At 46.0% G+C, this 16,390-nt stretch overlaps 1 protein-coding gene, 27 non-coding genes and 1 pseudogene across 31 annotated transcripts in view; 28 read left to right on the top strand and 1 right to left on the bottom strand.

Moving 5' to 3' along the window:
* Nucleotides 1–16,390, bottom strand: part of zgc:113135 — a 283,991-nt gene that overhangs the window by 179,218 nt on the left and 88,383 nt on the right. The gene's annotated exons all lie outside the window — the stretch shown is intronic.
* On the top strand, nucleotides 393–499 carry LOC137494984 (U6 spliceosomal RNA). Its single transcript, XR_011014928.2, has one exon. It is a non-coding gene; the product is annotated as a U6 spliceosomal RNA (small nuclear RNA).
* LOC137494628 (U6 spliceosomal RNA) lies at nucleotides 923–1,029 on the top strand. Its single transcript, XR_011014574.1, has one exon. It is a non-coding gene; the product is annotated as a U6 spliceosomal RNA (small nuclear RNA).
* On the top strand, nucleotides 1,453–1,559 carry LOC137494629 (U6 spliceosomal RNA). Its single transcript, XR_011014575.2, has one exon. It is a non-coding gene; the product is annotated as a U6 spliceosomal RNA (small nuclear RNA).
* Nucleotides 1,983–2,089, top strand: LOC141382050 (U6 spliceosomal RNA). Its single transcript, XR_012402994.1, has one exon. It is a non-coding gene; the product is annotated as a U6 spliceosomal RNA (small nuclear RNA).
* LOC141384237 (U6 spliceosomal RNA) lies at nucleotides 2,513–2,619 on the top strand. Its single transcript, XR_012405293.1, has one exon. It is a non-coding gene; the product is annotated as a U6 spliceosomal RNA (small nuclear RNA).
* On the top strand, nucleotides 3,043–3,149 carry LOC137494552 (U6 spliceosomal RNA). The gene has a single exon (XR_011014498.1). It is a non-coding gene; the product is annotated as a U6 spliceosomal RNA (small nuclear RNA).
* LOC137494517 (U6 spliceosomal RNA) lies at nucleotides 3,570–3,676 on the top strand. Its single transcript, XR_011014463.2, has one exon. It is a non-coding gene; the product is annotated as a U6 spliceosomal RNA (small nuclear RNA).
* Nucleotides 4,100–4,206, top strand: LOC137494631 (U6 spliceosomal RNA). The gene has a single exon (XR_011014577.2). It is a non-coding gene; the product is annotated as a U6 spliceosomal RNA (small nuclear RNA).
* On the top strand, nucleotides 4,630–4,736 carry LOC137494813 (U6 spliceosomal RNA). Its single transcript, XR_011014758.2, has one exon. It is a non-coding gene; the product is annotated as a U6 spliceosomal RNA (small nuclear RNA).
* Nucleotides 5,160–5,266, top strand: LOC137494632 (U6 spliceosomal RNA). Its single transcript, XR_011014578.2, has one exon. It is a non-coding gene; the product is annotated as a U6 spliceosomal RNA (small nuclear RNA).
* On the top strand, nucleotides 5,687–5,793 carry LOC137494814 (U6 spliceosomal RNA). Its single transcript, XR_011014759.1, has one exon. It is a non-coding gene; the product is annotated as a U6 spliceosomal RNA (small nuclear RNA).
* LOC137494633 (U6 spliceosomal RNA) lies at nucleotides 6,214–6,320 on the top strand. Its single transcript, XR_011014579.2, has one exon. It is a non-coding gene; the product is annotated as a U6 spliceosomal RNA (small nuclear RNA).
* LOC137494634 (U6 spliceosomal RNA) lies at nucleotides 6,744–6,850 on the top strand. The gene has a single exon (XR_011014580.2). It is a non-coding gene; the product is annotated as a U6 spliceosomal RNA (small nuclear RNA).
* On the top strand, nucleotides 7,271–7,377 carry LOC141382064 (U6 spliceosomal RNA). The gene has a single exon (XR_012403009.1). It is a non-coding gene; the product is annotated as a U6 spliceosomal RNA (small nuclear RNA).
* Nucleotides 7,801–7,907, top strand: LOC141384235 (U6 spliceosomal RNA). The gene has a single exon (XR_012405292.1). It is a non-coding gene; the product is annotated as a U6 spliceosomal RNA (small nuclear RNA).
* LOC141384234 (U6 spliceosomal RNA) lies at nucleotides 8,331–8,437 on the top strand. The gene has a single exon (XR_012405291.1). It is a non-coding gene; the product is annotated as a U6 spliceosomal RNA (small nuclear RNA).
* LOC137495002 (U6 spliceosomal RNA) lies at nucleotides 8,858–8,964 on the top strand. The gene has a single exon (XR_011014946.2). It is a non-coding gene; the product is annotated as a U6 spliceosomal RNA (small nuclear RNA).
* Nucleotides 9,387–9,493, top strand: LOC141382025 (U6 spliceosomal RNA). Its single transcript, XR_012402966.1, has one exon. It is a non-coding gene; the product is annotated as a U6 spliceosomal RNA (small nuclear RNA).
* LOC141384233 (U6 spliceosomal RNA) lies at nucleotides 9,914–10,020 on the top strand. Its single transcript, XR_012405290.1, has one exon. It is a non-coding gene; the product is annotated as a U6 spliceosomal RNA (small nuclear RNA).
* On the top strand, nucleotides 10,444–10,550 carry LOC137494650 (U6 spliceosomal RNA). The gene has a single exon (XR_011014596.2). It is a non-coding gene; the product is annotated as a U6 spliceosomal RNA (small nuclear RNA).
* Nucleotides 10,974–11,080, top strand: LOC141384191 (U6 spliceosomal RNA). Its single transcript, XR_012405247.1, has one exon. It is a non-coding gene; the product is annotated as a U6 spliceosomal RNA (small nuclear RNA).
* Nucleotides 11,504–11,610, top strand: LOC141384190 (U6 spliceosomal RNA). The gene has a single exon (XR_012405246.1). It is a non-coding gene; the product is annotated as a U6 spliceosomal RNA (small nuclear RNA).
* LOC137494648 (U6 spliceosomal RNA) lies at nucleotides 12,029–12,135 on the top strand. The gene has a single exon (XR_011014594.2). It is a non-coding gene; the product is annotated as a U6 spliceosomal RNA (small nuclear RNA).
* LOC137495024 (U6 spliceosomal RNA) lies at nucleotides 12,556–12,662 on the top strand. Its single transcript, XR_011014968.2, has one exon. It is a non-coding gene; the product is annotated as a U6 spliceosomal RNA (small nuclear RNA).
* LOC141384231 (U6 spliceosomal RNA) lies at nucleotides 13,086–13,192 on the top strand. Its single transcript, XR_012405287.1, has one exon. It is a non-coding gene; the product is annotated as a U6 spliceosomal RNA (small nuclear RNA).
* LOC137494645 (U6 spliceosomal RNA) lies at nucleotides 13,616–13,722 on the top strand. Its single transcript, XR_011014591.1, has one exon. It is a non-coding gene; the product is annotated as a U6 spliceosomal RNA (small nuclear RNA).
* On the top strand, nucleotides 14,141–14,247 carry LOC141384174 (U6 spliceosomal RNA). The gene has a single exon (XR_012405230.1). It is a non-coding gene; the product is annotated as a U6 spliceosomal RNA (small nuclear RNA).
* LOC141382088 (U6 spliceosomal RNA) lies at nucleotides 14,671–14,744 on the top strand (annotated as a pseudogene).

The following is a 16,390-nucleotide window of genomic DNA, read 5'->3' as shown; positions in this document are numbered from 1 at the left end:
ATGAAAAATGACAAAAGGCTTTTCACGATTCCAAATGGTGCATGAGGATGGGTTTAGCAAATCGTGGGAGGTGCTGCTGGGTCAACTGGAAAGTCTACATGCATGGTGAAAACGAATGTGGGATGCTTTGATCGTTTGTTTTGTTGTGCTAATGCACTTCCAAAGCCCTTGCTTTAGTGGGACTTTGCCATAGGCTATCCTGACACTCTAATTTCCCCCTGTCCATAAACTTGGTGACCTACTGCATCAATCAGTGTGCCTAGCACTGACAGGGCCAAAGCTCTGTAGTGCACGGCATACAAGTGGGAACATGGCTCTTCGGGTCCCACCACCTTGAAGGAACATTGCTGGGACTCGAGGCGTACATATGCCCTGATCCTGACCGCTGGTCTGTGCTTGCTACGGTGGCACATATACTAAAATTGGATCGATACAGAGAAGATTAGCATGGCCCCTGCGAAAGGATGACACGCAAATCCGTGAAGCGCTCCATATTGCTGTTTTAGTGCGTGGGTAAAAGTACAGAAATGAAAAAAGACAAAAGGCTTTTCACGATTCCAAATGGTGCATGAGGATGGGTTTAGCAAATCGTGGGAGGTGCTGCTGGGTCAACTGGAAAGTCTACATGCATGGTGAAAACGAATGTGAGATGCTTTGATCGTTTGCTTTGTTGTGCAACCAATGCACTTCCAAAGCCCTTGCTTTACTGGGACTTTGCCATAGGCTATCCTGACACTCTAATTTCCCCCCGTCCATAAACTTGGTGACCTACTGCATCAATCAGTGTGCCTAGCACTGACAGGGCCAAAGCTCTGTAGTGCACGGCATACAAGTGGGAACATGGCTCTCCAGGTCCCACCACCTTGGAGGAACATTGCTGGGACTCGAGGCGTACATATGCCCTGAGCCTGTCCACTCGTCCGTGCTCGCTACGGTGGCACATATACTAAAATTGGATCGATACAGAGAAGATTAGCATGGCCCCTGCGAAAGGATGACACGCAAATCCGTGAAGCGCTCCATATTGCTGATTTAGTGCGTGGGTAAAAGTACAGAAATGCAAAAAGACAAAAGGCTTTTCTCGATTCCAAATGGTGCATGAGGATGGGTTTAGCAAATCGTGGGAGGTGCTGCTGGGTCAACTGGAAAGTCTACATGCATGGTGAAAACGAATGTGGGATGCTTTGATCATTTGTTTTGTTGTGCAACCAATGCACTTTCAAAGCCCTTGCTTTACTGGGACTTTGCCATAGGCTATCCTGACACTCTAATTTCCCCCTGTCCATAAACTTGGTGACCTACTGCATCAATCAGTGTGCCTAGCACTGACAGGGCCAAAGCTCTGTAGTGCACGGCATACAAGTGGGAACATGGCTCTTCGGGTCCCACCACCTTGAAGGAACATTGCTGGGACTCGAGGCGTACATATGCCCTGAGCCTGACAGCTGGTCTGTGCTTGCTACGGTGGCACATATACTAAAATTGGATCGATACAGAGAAGATTAGCATGGCCCCTGCGAAAAGATGACACGCAAATCCGTGAAGCGCTCCATATTGCTGTTTTAGTGCGTGGGTAAAAGTACAGAAATGAAAAAAGACAAAAGGCTTTTCACGATTCCAAATGGTGCATGAGGATGGGTTTAGCAAATCGTGGGAGGTGCTGCTGGGTCAACTGGAAAGTCTACATGCATGGTGAAAACGAATGTGGGATGCTTTGATCGTTTGCTTTGTTGTGCAACCAATGCACTTCCAAAGCCCTTGCTTTACTGGGACTTTGCCATAGGCTATCCTGACACTCTAATTTCCCCCTGTCCATAAACTTGGTGACCTACTGCATCAATCAGTGTGCCTAGCACTGACAGGGCCAAAGCTCTGTAGTGCACGGCATACAAGTGGGAACATGGCTCTCCGGTTCCCACCACCCTGGAGGAACATTGCTGGGACTCGAGGCGTAAATATTCCCTGAGCCTGACCACTGGTCTGTGCTCGCTACGGTGGCACATATACTAAAATTGGATTGATACAGAGAAGATTAGCATGGCCCCTGCGAAAGGATGACACGCAAATTCGTGAAGTGCTCCATAATGCTGTTTTAGTGCGTGGGTAAAAGTACAGAAATGCAAAAAGACAAAAGGCTTTTCACGATTCCAAATGGTGCATGAGGATGAGTTTAGCAAATCGTGGGAGGTGCTGCTGGGTCAACTGGAAAGTCTACATGCATGGTGAAAACGAATGTGGGATGCTTTGATCGTTTGCTTTGTTGTGCAACCAATGCACTTCCAAAGCCCTTGCTTTACTGGGACTTTGCCATAGGCTATCCTGACACTCTAATTTCCCCCTGTCCATAAACTTGGTGACCTACTGCATCAATCAGTGTGCCTAGCACTGACAGGGCCAAAGCTCTGTAGTGCACGGCATACAAGTGGGAACATGGCTCTCCAGGTCCCACCACCTTGGAGGAACATTGCTGGGACTCGAGGCGTACATATGCCCTGAGCCTGTCCACTCGTCCGTGCTCGCTACGGTGGCACATATACTAAAATTGGATCGATACAGAGAAGATTAGCATGGCCCCTGCGAAAGGATGACACGCAAATCCGTGAAGCGCTCCATATTGCTGTTTTAGTGCGTGGGTAAAAGTACAGAAATGCAAAAAGACAAAAGGCTTTTCACGATTCCAAATGGTGCATGAGGATGGGTTTAGCAAATCGTGGGAGGTGCTGCTCGGTCAACTGGAAAGTCTACATGCATGGTGAAAACGAATGTGGTATGCTTTGATCATTTGTTTTGTTGTGCAACCAATGCACTTCCAAAGCCCTTGCTTTACTGGGACTTTGCCATAGGCTATCCTGACACTCTAATTTCCCCCTGTCCATAAACTTGGTGACCTACTGCATCAATCAGTGTGCCTAGCACTGACAGGGCCAAAGCTCTGTAGTGCACGGCATACAAGTGGGAACATGGCTCTCCAGGTCCCACCACCTTGGAGGAACATTGCTGGGACTCGAGGCGTACATATGCCCTGAGCCTGACTGCTGATCTGTGCTCGCTACGGTGGCACATATACTAAAATTGGATCGATACAGAGAAGATTAGCATGGCCCCTGCGAAAGGATGACACGCAAATCCGTGAAGCGCTCCATATTGCTGTTTTAGTGCGTGGGTAAAAGTACAGAAATGCAAAAAGACAAAAGGCTTTTCACGATTCCAAATGGTGCATGAGGATGGGTTTAGCAAATCGTGGGAGGTGCTGCTGGGTCAACTGGAAAGTCTACATGCATGGTGAAAACGAATGTTGGATGCTTTGATCGTTTGTTTTGTTGTGATAATGCACTTCCAAAGCCCTTGCTTTAGTGGGACTTTGCCATAGGCTATCCTGACACTCTAATTTCCCCCTGTCCATAAACTTGGTGACCTACTGCATCAATCAGTGTGCCTAGCACTGACAGGGCCAAAGCTCTGTAGTGCACGGCATACAAGTGGGAACATGGCTCTTCGGGTCCCACCACCTTGAAGGAACATTGCTGGGACTCGAGGCGTACATATGCCCTGAGCCTGATCGCTGGTCTGTGCTTGCTACGGTGGCACATATACTAAAATTGGATCGATACAGAGAAGATTAGCATGGCCCCTGCGAAAGGATGACACGCAAATCCGTGAAGCGCTCCATATTGCTGTTTTAGTGCGTGGGTAAAAGTACAGAAATGAAAAAAGACAAAAGGCTTTTCACGATTCCAAATGGTGCATGAGGATGGGTTTAGCAAATCGTGGGAGGTGCTGCTGGGTCAACTGGAAAGTCTACATGCATGGTGAAAACGAATGTGAGATGCTTTGATCGTTTGCTTTGTTGTGCAACCAATGCACTTCCAAAGCCCTTGCTTTACTGGGACTTTGCCATAGGCTATCCTGACACTCTAATTTCCCCCCGTCCATAAACTTGGTGACCTACTGCATCAATCAGTGTGCCTAGCACTGACAGGGCCAAAGCTCTGTAGTGCACGGCATACAAGTGGGAACATGGCTCTCCAGGTCCCACCACCTTGGAGGAACATTGCTGGGACTCGAGGCGTACATATGCCCTGAGCCTTTCTACTCGTCCGTGCTCGCTACGGTGGCACATATACTAAAATTGGATCGATACAGAGAAGATTAGCATGGCCCCTGCGAAAGGATGACACGCAAATCCGTGAAGCGCTCCATAATGCTGTTTTAGTGCGTGGGTAAAAGTACAGAAATGAAAAAAGACAAAAGGCTTTTCACGATTCCAAATGGTGCATGAGGATGAGTTTAGCAAATCGTGGGAGGTGCTGCTGGGTCAACTGGAAAGTCTACATGCATGGTGAAAACGAATGTGGGATGCTTTGATCGTTTGCTTTGTTGTGCAACCAATGCACTTCCAAAGCCCTTGCTTTACTGGGACTTTGCCATAGGCTATCCTGACACTCTAATTTCCCCCTGTCCATAAACTTGGTGACCTACTGCATCAATCAGTGTGCCTAGCACTGACAGGGCCAAAGCTCTGTAGTGCACGGCATACAAGTGGGAACATGGCTCTCCAGGTCCCACCACCTTGGAGGAACATTGCTGGGACTCGAGGCGTACATATGCCCTGAGCCTGACTGCTGATCCGTGCTCGCTACGGTGGCACATATACTAAAATTGGATCGATACAGAGAAGATTAGCATGGCCCCTGCGAAAGGATGACACGCAAATCCGTGAAGCGCTCCATATTGCTGTTTTAGTGCGTGGGTAAAAGTACAGAAATGCAAAAAGACAAAAGGCTTTTCACGATTCCAAATGGTGCATGAGGATGGGTTTAGCAAATCGTGGGAGGTGCTGCTCGGTCAACTGGAAAGTCTACATGCATGGTGAAAACGAATGTGGTATGCTTTGATCATTTGTTTTGTTGTGCAACCAATGCACTTCCAAAGCCCTTGCTTTACTGGGACTTTGCCATAGGCTATCCTGACACTCTAATTTCCCCCTGTCCATAAACTTGGTGACCTACTGCATCAATCAGTGTGCCTAGCACTGACAGGGCCAAAGCTCTGTAGTGCACGGCATACAAGTGGGAACATGGCTCTCCAGGTCCCACCACCTTGGAGGAACATTGCTGGGACTCGAGGCGTACATATGCCCTGAGCCTGACTGCTGATCTGTGCTCGCTACGGTGGCACATATACTAAAATTGGATCGATACAGAGAAGATTAGCATGGCCCCTGCGAAAGGATGACACGCAAATCCGTGAAGCGATCCATATTGCTGTTTTAGTGCGTGGGTAAAAGTACAGAAATGCAAAAAGACAAAAGGCTTTTCACGATTCCAAATGGTGCATGAGGATGGGTTTAGCAAATCGTGGGAGGTGCTGCTGGGTCAACTGGAAAGTCTACATGCATGGTGAAAACGAATGTTGGATGCTTTGATCGTTTGTTTTGTTGTGATAATGCACTTCCAAAGCCCTTGCTTTAGTGGGACTTTGCCATAGGCTATCCTGACACTCTAATTTCCCCCTGTCCATAAACTTGGTGACCTACTGCATCAATCAGTGTGCCTAGCACTGACAGGGCCAAAGCTCTGTAGTGCACGGCATACAAGTGGGAACATGGCTCTTCGGGTCCCACCACCTTGAAGGAACATTGCTGGGACTCGAGGCGTACATATGCCCTGAGCCTGATCGCTGGTCTGTGCTTGCTACGGTGGCACATATACTAAAATTGGATCGATACAGAGAAGATTAGCATGGCCCCTGCGAAAGGATGACACGCAAATCCGTGAAGCGCTCCATATTGCTGTTTTAGTGCGTGGGTAAAAGTACAGAAATGAAAAAAGACAAAAGGCTTTTCACGATTCCAAATGGTGCATGAGGATGGGTTTAGCAAATCGTGGGAGGTGCTGCTGGGTCAACTGGAAAGTCTACATGCATGGTGAAAACGAATGTGGGATGCTTTGATCGTTTGTTTTGTTGTGCTAATGCACTTCCAAAGCCCTTGCTTTAGTGGGACTTTGCCATAGGCTATCCTGACACTCTAATTTCCCCCTGTCCATAAACTTGGTGACCTACTGCATCAATCAGTGTGCCTAGCACTGACAGGGCCAAAGCTCTGTAGTGCACGGCATACAAGTGGGAACATGGCTCTTCGGGTCCCACCACCTTGAAGGAACATTGCTGGGACTCGAGGCGTACATATGCCCTGAGCCTGACCGCTGGTCTGTGCTTGCTACGGTGGCACATATACTAAAATTGGATCGATACAGAGAAGATTAGCATGGCCCCTGCGAAAGGATGACACGCAAATCCGTGAAGCGCTCCATATTGCTGTTTTAGTGCGTGGGTAAAAGTACAGAAATGAAAAAAGACAAAAGGCTTTTCATGATTCCAAATGGTGCATGAGGATGGGTTTAGCAAATCGTGGGAGGTGCTGCTGGGTCAACTGGAAATTCTACATGCATGGTGAAAACGAATGTGGGATGCTTTGATCGTTTGCTTTGTTGTGCAAACAATGCACTTCCAAAGCCCTTGCTTTACTGGGACTTTGCCATAGGCTATCCTGACACTCTAATTTCCCCCTGTCCATAAACTTGGTGACCTACTGCATCAATCAGTGTGCCTAGCACTGACAGGGCCAAAGCTCTGTAGTGCACGGCATACAAGTGGGAATATGGCTCTCCAGGTCCCACCACCTTGGAGGAACATTGCTGGGACTCGAGGCGTACATATGCCCTGAGCCTGTCCACTCGTCCGTGCTCGCTACGGTGGCACATATACTAAAATTGGATCGATACAGAGAAGATTAGCATGGCCCCTGCGAAAGGATGACACGCAAATCCGTGAAGCGCTCCATAATGCTGTTTTAGTGCGTGGGTAAAAGTACAGAAATGAAAAAAGACAAAAGGCTTTTCACGATTCCAAATGGTGCATGAGGATGGGTTTAGCAAATCGTGGGAGGTGCTGCTGGGTCAACTGGAAAGTCTACATGCATGGTGAAAACGAATGTGGGATGCTTTGATCGTTTGTTTTGTTGTGCTAATGCACTTCCAAAGCCCTTGCTTTAGTGGGACTTTGCCATAGGCTATCCTGACACTCTAATTTCCCCCTGTCCATAAACTTGGTGACCTACTGCATCAATCAGTGTGCCTAGCACTGACAGGGCCAAAGCTCTGTAGTGCACGGCATACAAGTGGGAACATGGCTCTCCGGTTCCCACCACCCTGGAGGAACATTGCTGGGACTCGAGGCGTAAATATGCCCTGAGCCTGACCACTGGTCTGTGCTTGCTACGGTGGCACATATACTAAAATTGGATTGATACAGAGAAGATTAGCATGGCCCCTGCGAAAGGATGACACGCAAATCCGTGAAGTGCTCCATAATGCTGTTTTAGTGCGTGGGTAAAAGTACAGAAATGCAAAAAGACAAAAGGCTTTTCACGATTCCAAATGGTGCATGAGGATGAGTTTAGCAAATCGTGGGAGGTGCTGCTGGGTCAACTGGAAAGTCTACATGCATGGTGAAAACGAATGTGGGATGCTTTGATCGTTTGCTTTGTTGTGCAACCAATGCACTTCCAAAGCCCTTGCTTTACTGGGACTTTGCCATAGGCTATCCTGACACTCTAATTTCCCCCTGTCCATAAACTTGGTGACCTACTGCATCAATCAGTGTGCCTAGCACTGACAGGGCCAAAGCTCTGTAGTGCACGGCATACAAGTGGGAACATGGCTCTCCAGGTCCCACCACCTTGGAGGAACATTGCTGGGACTCGAGGCGTACATATGCCCTGAGCCTGTCCACTCGTCCGTGCTCGCTACGGTGGCACATATACTAAAATTGGATCGATACAGAGAAGATTAGCATGGCCCCTGCGAAAGGATGACACGCAAATCCGTGAAGCGCTCCATATTGCTGTTTTAGTGCGTGGGTAAAAGTACAGAAATGCAAAAAGACAAAAGGCTTTTCACGATTCCAAATGGTGCATGAGGATGGGTTTAGCAAATCGTGGGAGGTGCTGCTCGGTCAACTGGAAAGTCTACATGCATGGTGAAAACGAATGTGGTATGCTTTGATCATTTGTTTTGTTGTGCAACCAATGCACTTCCAAAGCCCTTGCTTTACTGGGACTTTGCCATAGGCTATCCTGACACTCTAATTTCCCCCTGTCCATAAACTTGGTGACCTACTGCATCAATCAGTGTGCCTAGCACTGACAGGGCCAAAGCTCTGTAGTGCACGGCATACAAGTGGGAACATGGCTCTCCAGGTCCCACCACCTTGGAGGAACATTGCTGGGACTCGAGGCGTACATATGCCCTGAGCCTGACTGCTGATCTGTGCTCGCTACGGTGGCACATATACTAAAATTGGATCGATACAGAGAAGATTAGCATGGCCCCTGCGAAAGGATGACACGCAAATCCGTGAAGCGCTCCATATTGCTGTTTTAGTGCGTGGGTAAAAGTACAGAAATGCAAAAAGACAAAAGGCTTTTCACGATTCCAAATGGTGCATGAGGATGGGTTTAGCAAATCGTGGGAGGTGCTGCTGGGTCAACTGGAAAGTCTACATGCATGGTGAAAACGAATGTTGGATGCTTTGATCGTTTGTTTTGTTGTGATAATGCACTTCCAAAGCCCTTGCTTTAGTGGGACTTTGCCATAGGCTATCCTGACACTCTAATTTCCCCCTGTCCATAAACTTGGTGACCTACTGCATCAATCAGTGTGCCTAGCACTGACAGGGCCAAAGCTCTGTAGTGCACGGCATACAAGTGGGAACATGGCTCTTCGGGTCCCACCACCTTGAAGGAACATTGCTGGGACTCGAGGCGTACATATGCCCTGAGCCTGACCGCTGGTCTGTGCTTGCTACGGTGGCACATATACTAAAATTGGATCGATACAGAGAAGATTAGCATGGCCCCTGCGAAAGGATGACACGCAAATCCGTGAAGCGCTCCATATTGCTGTTTTAGTGCGTGGGTAAAAGTACAGAAATAAAAAAAGACAAAAGGCTTTTCACGATTCCAAATGGTGCATGAGGATGGGTTTAGCAAATCGTGGGAGGTGCTGCTGGGTCAACTGGAAAGTCTACATGCATGGTGAAAACGAATGTGAGATGCTTTGATCGTTTGCTTTGTTGTGCAACCAATGCACTTCCAAAGCCCTTGCTTTACTGGGACTTTGCCATAGGCTATCCTGACACTCTAATTTCCCCCGTCCATAAACTTGGTGACCTACTGCATCAATCAGTGTGCCTAGCACTGACAGGGCCAAAGCTCTGTAGTGCACGGCATACAAGTGGGAACATGGCTCTCCAGGTCCCACCACCTTGGAGGAACATTGCTGGGACTCGAGGCGTACATATGCCCTGAGCCTGTCTACTCGTCCGTGCTCGCTACGGTGGCACATATACTAAAATTGGATCGATACAGAGAAGATTAGCATGGCCCCTGCGAAAGGATGACACGCAAATCCATGAAGCGCTCCATATTGCTGATTTAGTGCGTGGGTAAAAGTACAGAAATGCAAAAAGACAAAAGGCTTTTCACGATTCCAAATGGTGCATGAGGATGGGTTTAGCAAATCGTGGGAGGTGCTGCTGGGTCAACTGGAAAGTCTACATGCATGGTGAAAACGAATGTGGGATGCTTTGATCGTTTGTTTTGTTGTGCTAATGCACTTCCAAAGCCCTTGCTTTAGTGGGACTTTGCCATAGGCTATCCTGACACTCTAATTTCCCCCTGTCCATAAACTTGGTGACCTACTGCATCAATCAGTGTGCCTAGCACTGACAGGGCCAAAGCTCTGTAGTGCACGGCATACAAGTGGGAACATGGCTCTCCAGGTCCCACCACCTTGGAGGAACATTGCTGGGACTCGAGGCGTACATATGCCCTGAGCCTGTCCACTCGTCCGTGCTCGCTACGGTGGCACATATACTAAAATTGGATCGATACAGAGAAGATTAGCATGGCCCCTGCGAAAGGATGACACGCAAATCCGTGAAGCGCTCCATATTGCTGATTTAGTGCGTGGGTAAAAGTACAGAAATGCAAAAAGACAAAAGGCTTTTCACGATTCCAAATGGTGCATGAGGATGGGTTTAGCAAATCGTGGGAGGTGCTGCTGGGTCAACTGGAAAGTCTACATGCATGGTGAAAACGAATGTGAGATGCTTTGATCGTTTGCTTTGTTGTGCAACCAATGCACTTCCAAAGCCCTTGCTTTACTGGGACTTTGCCATAGGCTATCCTGACACTCTAATTTCCCCCCGTCCATAAACTTGGTGACCTACTGCATCAATCAGTGTGCCTAGCACTGACAGGGCCAAAGCTCTGTAGTGCACGGCATACAAGTGGGAACATGGCTCTCCAGGTCCCACCACCTTGGAGGAACATTGCTGGGACTCGAGGCGTACATATGCCCTGAGCCTGTCTACTCGTCTGTGCTCGCTACGGTGGCACATATACTAAAATTGGATCGATACAGAGAAGATTAGCATGGCCCCTGCGAAAGGATGACACGCAAATCCATGAAGCGCTCCATATTGCTGATTTAGTGCGTGGGTAAAAGTACAGAAATGCAAAAAGACAAAAGGCTTTTCACGATTCCAAATGGTGCATGAGGATGGGTTTAGCAAATCGTGGGAGGTGCTGCTGGGTCAACTGGAAAGTCTACATGCATGGTGAAAACGAATGTGGGATGCTTTGATCATTTGTTTTGTTGTGCAACCAATGCACTTTCAAAGCCCTTGCTTTACTGGGACTTTGCCATAGGCTATCCTGACACTCTAATTTCCCCCTGTCCATAAACTTGGTGACCTACTGCATCAATCAGTGTGCCTAGCACTGACAGGGCCAAAGCTCTGTAGTGCACGGCATACAAGTGGGAATATGGCTCTCCAGGTCCCACCACCTTGGAGGAACATTGCTGGGACTCGAGGCGTACATATGCCCTGAGCCTGACTGCTGATCTGTGCTCGCTACGGTGGCACATATACTAAAATTGGATCGATACAGAGAAGATTAGCATGGCCCCTGCGAAAGGATGACACGCAAATCCGTGAAGCGCTCCATATTGCTTTTTTAGTGCGTGGGTAAAAGTACAGAAATGCAAAAAGACAAAAGGCTTTTCACGATTCAAAATGGTGCATGAGGATGGGTTTAGCAAATCGTGAGAGGTGCTGCTGGGTCAACTGGAAAGTCTACATGCATGGTGAAAACGAATGTGGGATGCTTTGATCGTTTGCTTTGTTGTGCAACCAATGCACTTCCAAAGCCCTTGCTTTAGTGGGACTTTGCCATAGGCTATCCTGACACTCTAATTTCCCCCTGTCCATAAACTTGGTGACCTACTGCATCAATCTGTGTGCCTAGCACTGACAGGGCCAAAGCTCTGTAGTGCACGGCATACAAGTGGGAACATGGCTCTCCAGGTCCCACCACCTTGGAGGAACATTGCTGGGACTCAAGGCGTACATATGCCCTGAGCCTGACTGCTGATCTGTGCTCGCTACGGTGGCACATATACTAAAATTGGATCGATACAGAGAAGATTAGCATGGCCCCTGCGAAAGGATGACACGCAAATCCGTGAAGCGCTCCATATTGCTTTTTTAGTGCGTGGGTAAAAGTACAGAAATGAAAAAAGACAAAAGGCTTTTCACGTTTCCAAATGGTGCATGACGATGGGTTTAGCAAATCGTGGGAGGTGCTGCTGGGTCAACTGGAAAGTCTACATGCATGGTGACAACGAATGTGGGATGCTTTGATCATATGTTTTGTTGTGCTAATGCACTTCCAAAGCCCTTGCTTTAGTGGGATTGCCATAGGCTATCCTGACACTCTAAATTCCCCCCGTCCATAAACTTGGTGACCTACTGCATCAATCAGTGTGCCTAGCACTGACAGGGCCAAAGCTCTGTAGTGCACGGCATACAAGTGGGAACATGGCTCTCCAGGTCCCACCACCTTGGAGGAACATTGCTGGGACTCGAGGCGTACATATGCCCTGAGCCTGTCCACTCGTCCGTGCTCGCTACGGTGGCACATATACTAAAATTGGATCGATACAGAGAAGATTAGCATGGCCCCTGCGAAAGGGTGACACGCAAATCCGTGAAGCGCTCCATATTGTTGTTTTAGTGCGTGGGTAAAAGTACAGAAATGAAAAAAGACAAAAGGCTTTTCACGATTCCAAATGGTGCATGAGGATGGGTTTAGCAAATCGTGGGAGGTGCTGCTGGGTCAACTGGAAAGTCTACATGCATGGTGAAAACGAATGTGGGATGCTTTGATCGTTTGTTTTGTTGTGCTAATGCACTTCCAAAGCCCTTGCTTTAGTGGGACTTTGCCATAGGCTATCCTGACACTCTAATTTCCCCCTGTCCATAAACTTGGTGACCTACTGCATCAATCAGTGTGCCTAGCACTGACAGGGCCAAAGCCCTGTAGTGCACGGCATACAAGTGGGAACATGGCTCTTCGGGTCCCACCACCTTGAAGGAACATTGCTGGGACTCGAGGCGTACATATGCCCTGAGCCTGACCGCTGGTCTGTGCTTGCTACGGTGGCACATATACTAAAATTGGATCGATACAGAGAAGATTAGCATGGCCCCTGCGAAAGGATGACACGCAAATCCGTGAAGCGCTCCATATTGCTGTTTTAGTGCGTGGGTAAAAGTACAGAAATGAAAAAAGACAAAAGGCTTTTCACGATTCCAAATGGTGCATGAGGATGGGTTTAGCAAATCGTGGGAGGTGCTGCTGGGTCAACTGGAAAGTCTACATGCATGGTGAAAACGAATGTGAGATGCTTTGATCGTTTGCTTTGTTGTGCAACCAATGCACTTCCAAAGCCCTTGCTTTAGTGGGACTTTGCCATAGGCTATCCTGACACTCTAATTTCCCCCCGTCCATAAACTTGGTGACCTACTGCATCAATCAGTGTGCCTAGCACTGACAGGGCCAAAGCTCTGTAGTGCACGGCATACAAGTGGGAACATGGCTCTCCAGGTCCCACCACCTTGGAGGAACATTGCTGGGACTCGAGGCGTACATATGCCCTGAGCCTGTCCACTCGTCCGTGCTCGCTACGGTGGCACATATACTAAAATTGGATCGATACAGAGAAGATTAGCATGGCCCCTGCGAAAGGATGACACGCAAATCCGTGAAGCGCTCCATATTGCTGATTTAGTGCGTGGGTAAAAGTACAGAAATGCAAAAAGACAAAAGGCTTTTCTCGATTCCAAATGGTGCATGAGGATGGGTTTAGCAAATCGTGGGAGGTGCTGCTGGGTCAACTGGAAAGTCTACATGCATGGTGAAAACGAATGTGGGATGCTTTGATCATTTGTTTTGTTGTGCAACCAATGCACTTTCAAAGCCCTTGCTTTACTGGGACTTTGCCATAGGCTATCCTGACACTCTAATTTCCCCCTGTCCATAAACTTGGTGACCTACTGCATCAATCAGTGTGCCTAGCACTGACAGGGCCAAAGCTCTGTAGTGCACGGCATACAAGTGGGAACATGGCTCTCCAGGTCCCACCACCTTGGAGGAACATTGCTGGGACTCAAGGCGTACATATGCCCTGAGCCTGACTGCTGATCTGTGCTCGCTACGGTGGCACATATACTAAAATTGGATCGATACAGAGAAGATTAGCATGGCCCCTGCGAAAGGATGACACGCAAATCCGTGAAGCGCTCCATATTGCTTTTTTAGTGCGTGGGTAAAAGTACAGAAATGAAAAAAGACAAAAGGCTTTTCACGTTTCCAAATGGTGCATGACGATGGGTTTAGCAAATCGTGGGAGGTGCTGCTGGGTCAACTGGAAAGTCTACATGCATGGTGACAACGAATGTGGGATGCTTTGATCATATGTTTTGTTGTGCTAATGCACTTCCAAAGCCCTTGCTTTAGTGGGATTGCCATAGGCTATCCTGACACTCTAAATTCCCCCCGTCCATAAACTTGGTGACCTACTGCATCAATCAGTGTGCCTAGCACTGACAGGGCCAAAGCTCTGTAGTGCACGGCATACAAGTGGGAACATGGCTCTCCAGGTCCCACCACCTTGGAGGAACATTGCTGGGACTCGAGGCGTACATATGCCCTGAGCCTGTCCACTCGTCCGTGCTCGCTACGGTGGCACATATACTAAAATTGGATCGATACAGAGAAGATTAGCATGGCCCCTGCGAAAGGATGACACGCAAATCCGTGAAGCGCTCCATATTGTTGTTTTAGTGCGTGGGTAAAAGTACAGAAATGCAAAAAGACAAAAGGCTTTTCACGATTCCAAATGGTGCATGAGGATGGGTTTAGCAAATCGTGGGAGGTGCTGCTGGGTCAACTGGAAAGTCTACATGCATGGTGAAAACGAATGTGGGATGCTTTGATCATTTGTTTTGTTGTGCAACCAATGCACTTTCAAAGCCCTTGCTTTACTGGGACTTTGCCATAGGCTATCCTGACACTCTAATTTCCCCCTGTCCATAAACTTGGTGACCTACTGCATCAATCAGTGTGCCTAGCACTGACAGGGCCAAAGCTCTGTAGTGCACGGCATACAAGTGGGAACATGGCTCTCCAGGTCCCACCACCTTGGAGGAACATTGCTGGGACTCGAGGCGTACATATGCCCTGAGCCTGACTGCTGATCTGTGCTCGCTACGGTGGCACATATACTAAAATTGGATCGATACAGAGAAGATTAGCATGGCCCCTGCGAAAAGGAACCTGATGGATCTTCTCTGTCCCCACCCTGTGGCCCCCAGCAGCCCTCTCGACGTCACATGGCCTTAGACTGCAGAGTAGTGACCCCTGAACCCCATTGGTGTCACCTGTGGCTTTGAAGGGTGCTCATGCTTGTTGAAATTAAACAAATTACCCAATATGGTAAAAAATCAAAGGCGGGAACTGGCATAATTAGCCATGTGCTTTCTGGGGTATGACAGGTGCATATTAATTAGCCATGTGCTGTAGACTGCTCTCATTGTATATCATTTATTACATAATTTGAAAAAGAAAATCCATTTTAAATGACTTGAGTAACATATAATTATAAGTATTATATTTTAATAAATGTATTACATTATATTCAAATATAATTGTATGTTTATTTGCAACATAACTAAATATAGCTTTTTTGAATTGCATGTCAGTTAGATAAAATGTTTTTATAATCAGGACTTATATTTTACACCTTTTAAGAAATAAAATATTTTAATAGTTCAATAATAAACATACTGAAATATTGACTTTTAAATGTTTTAGAATTTTGTCAATTATATTGACCGTAATGTTCAGGTAACTTATTTATTAATATTAAATAACACATAATAAAATATTTAAACAACTGATTAAACTAAATATAGTACCTAAAATATTAGGTTGTAGGATATAAGAAATATTATATTAAAATACTTTCAAATTTAAATTTCAGGCATTGATATTTAAATAGGTTTGTCATTTTTTTAAAGTTTAATAAATTATTTAAAAATTCAGTTAAATATATTTTAAAATATTTCATTTACATCAATGTTTACAGTTATATTTACATATACACATATTATTTTTAGGTGTTATTGCATTTACATTGAATATTTACCTAAATTTAATTTACAATATAATTTTATACCATTTTATTTTTACTGTTAGCTAAACTAGAGTTTATAACTTGTTTATGAATAATATACAGAACCCTAATATTACCATACTTTAAATTACACAATGATAACATAAAAAGCAACCACATGAATATGTACGCAGTGTATTTTTGCAAGGTTTATTTTATCCTTTAACACTTGTTTGCAATAAATGAATAGAAAAAATGATGTAAAGTGTAATATAAATATTGTGTAAAGTTATTCGAGTCACAACAGATAACCCACTCTTGGGACACTGTAGCTACTGAACAAATCTTTAAAAAAAAGCTAAAATGTACACAGAGATTAGAAATAAAATAGAAAAAATGTTTATTTACACAAAATATATAACTATTTATACTTTGAACATATTAGGGCAGTACAATATAGCGTAAAATTATTTTATTATCACGACAGTTTATGCAATATTTAAAAATAAAAAAAAATCACAAACGTATGATAAATTATTATTTTTTAAACTACCTTCCCAGTAGTTGCTGCTCGGCTATTTGCTAGAGCAGCTCAAAGCTTAACCCAGAGCTGTAAATAAACACTAATAGCAGAAGTTAAGAAGAAAAAAGAAAATGACAACAGCCAATCAGAGTCAGAATATCTTGCTTATTTGTTTAAAAAAAAATGATGTTTGCACCTTTACAGTGTTTTTAGACTTAGACTTAATTTTTAGAATTAGTTATTTGCATCTGAACAATATCTTTTAACTGTTTAATTTTTTTAA

This window comes from Danio rerio, chromosome 4 (genome assembly GCF_049306965.1).
Source record: "Danio rerio strain Tuebingen ecotype United States chromosome 4, GRCz12tu, whole genome shotgun sequence".
Lineage (NCBI taxonomy): Eukaryota > Metazoa > Chordata > Actinopteri > Cypriniformes > Danionidae > Danio > Danio rerio.
Note: the sequence above shows the minus strand (reverse complement) of the source record. Positions and strands in the feature narration are given on the sequence as shown.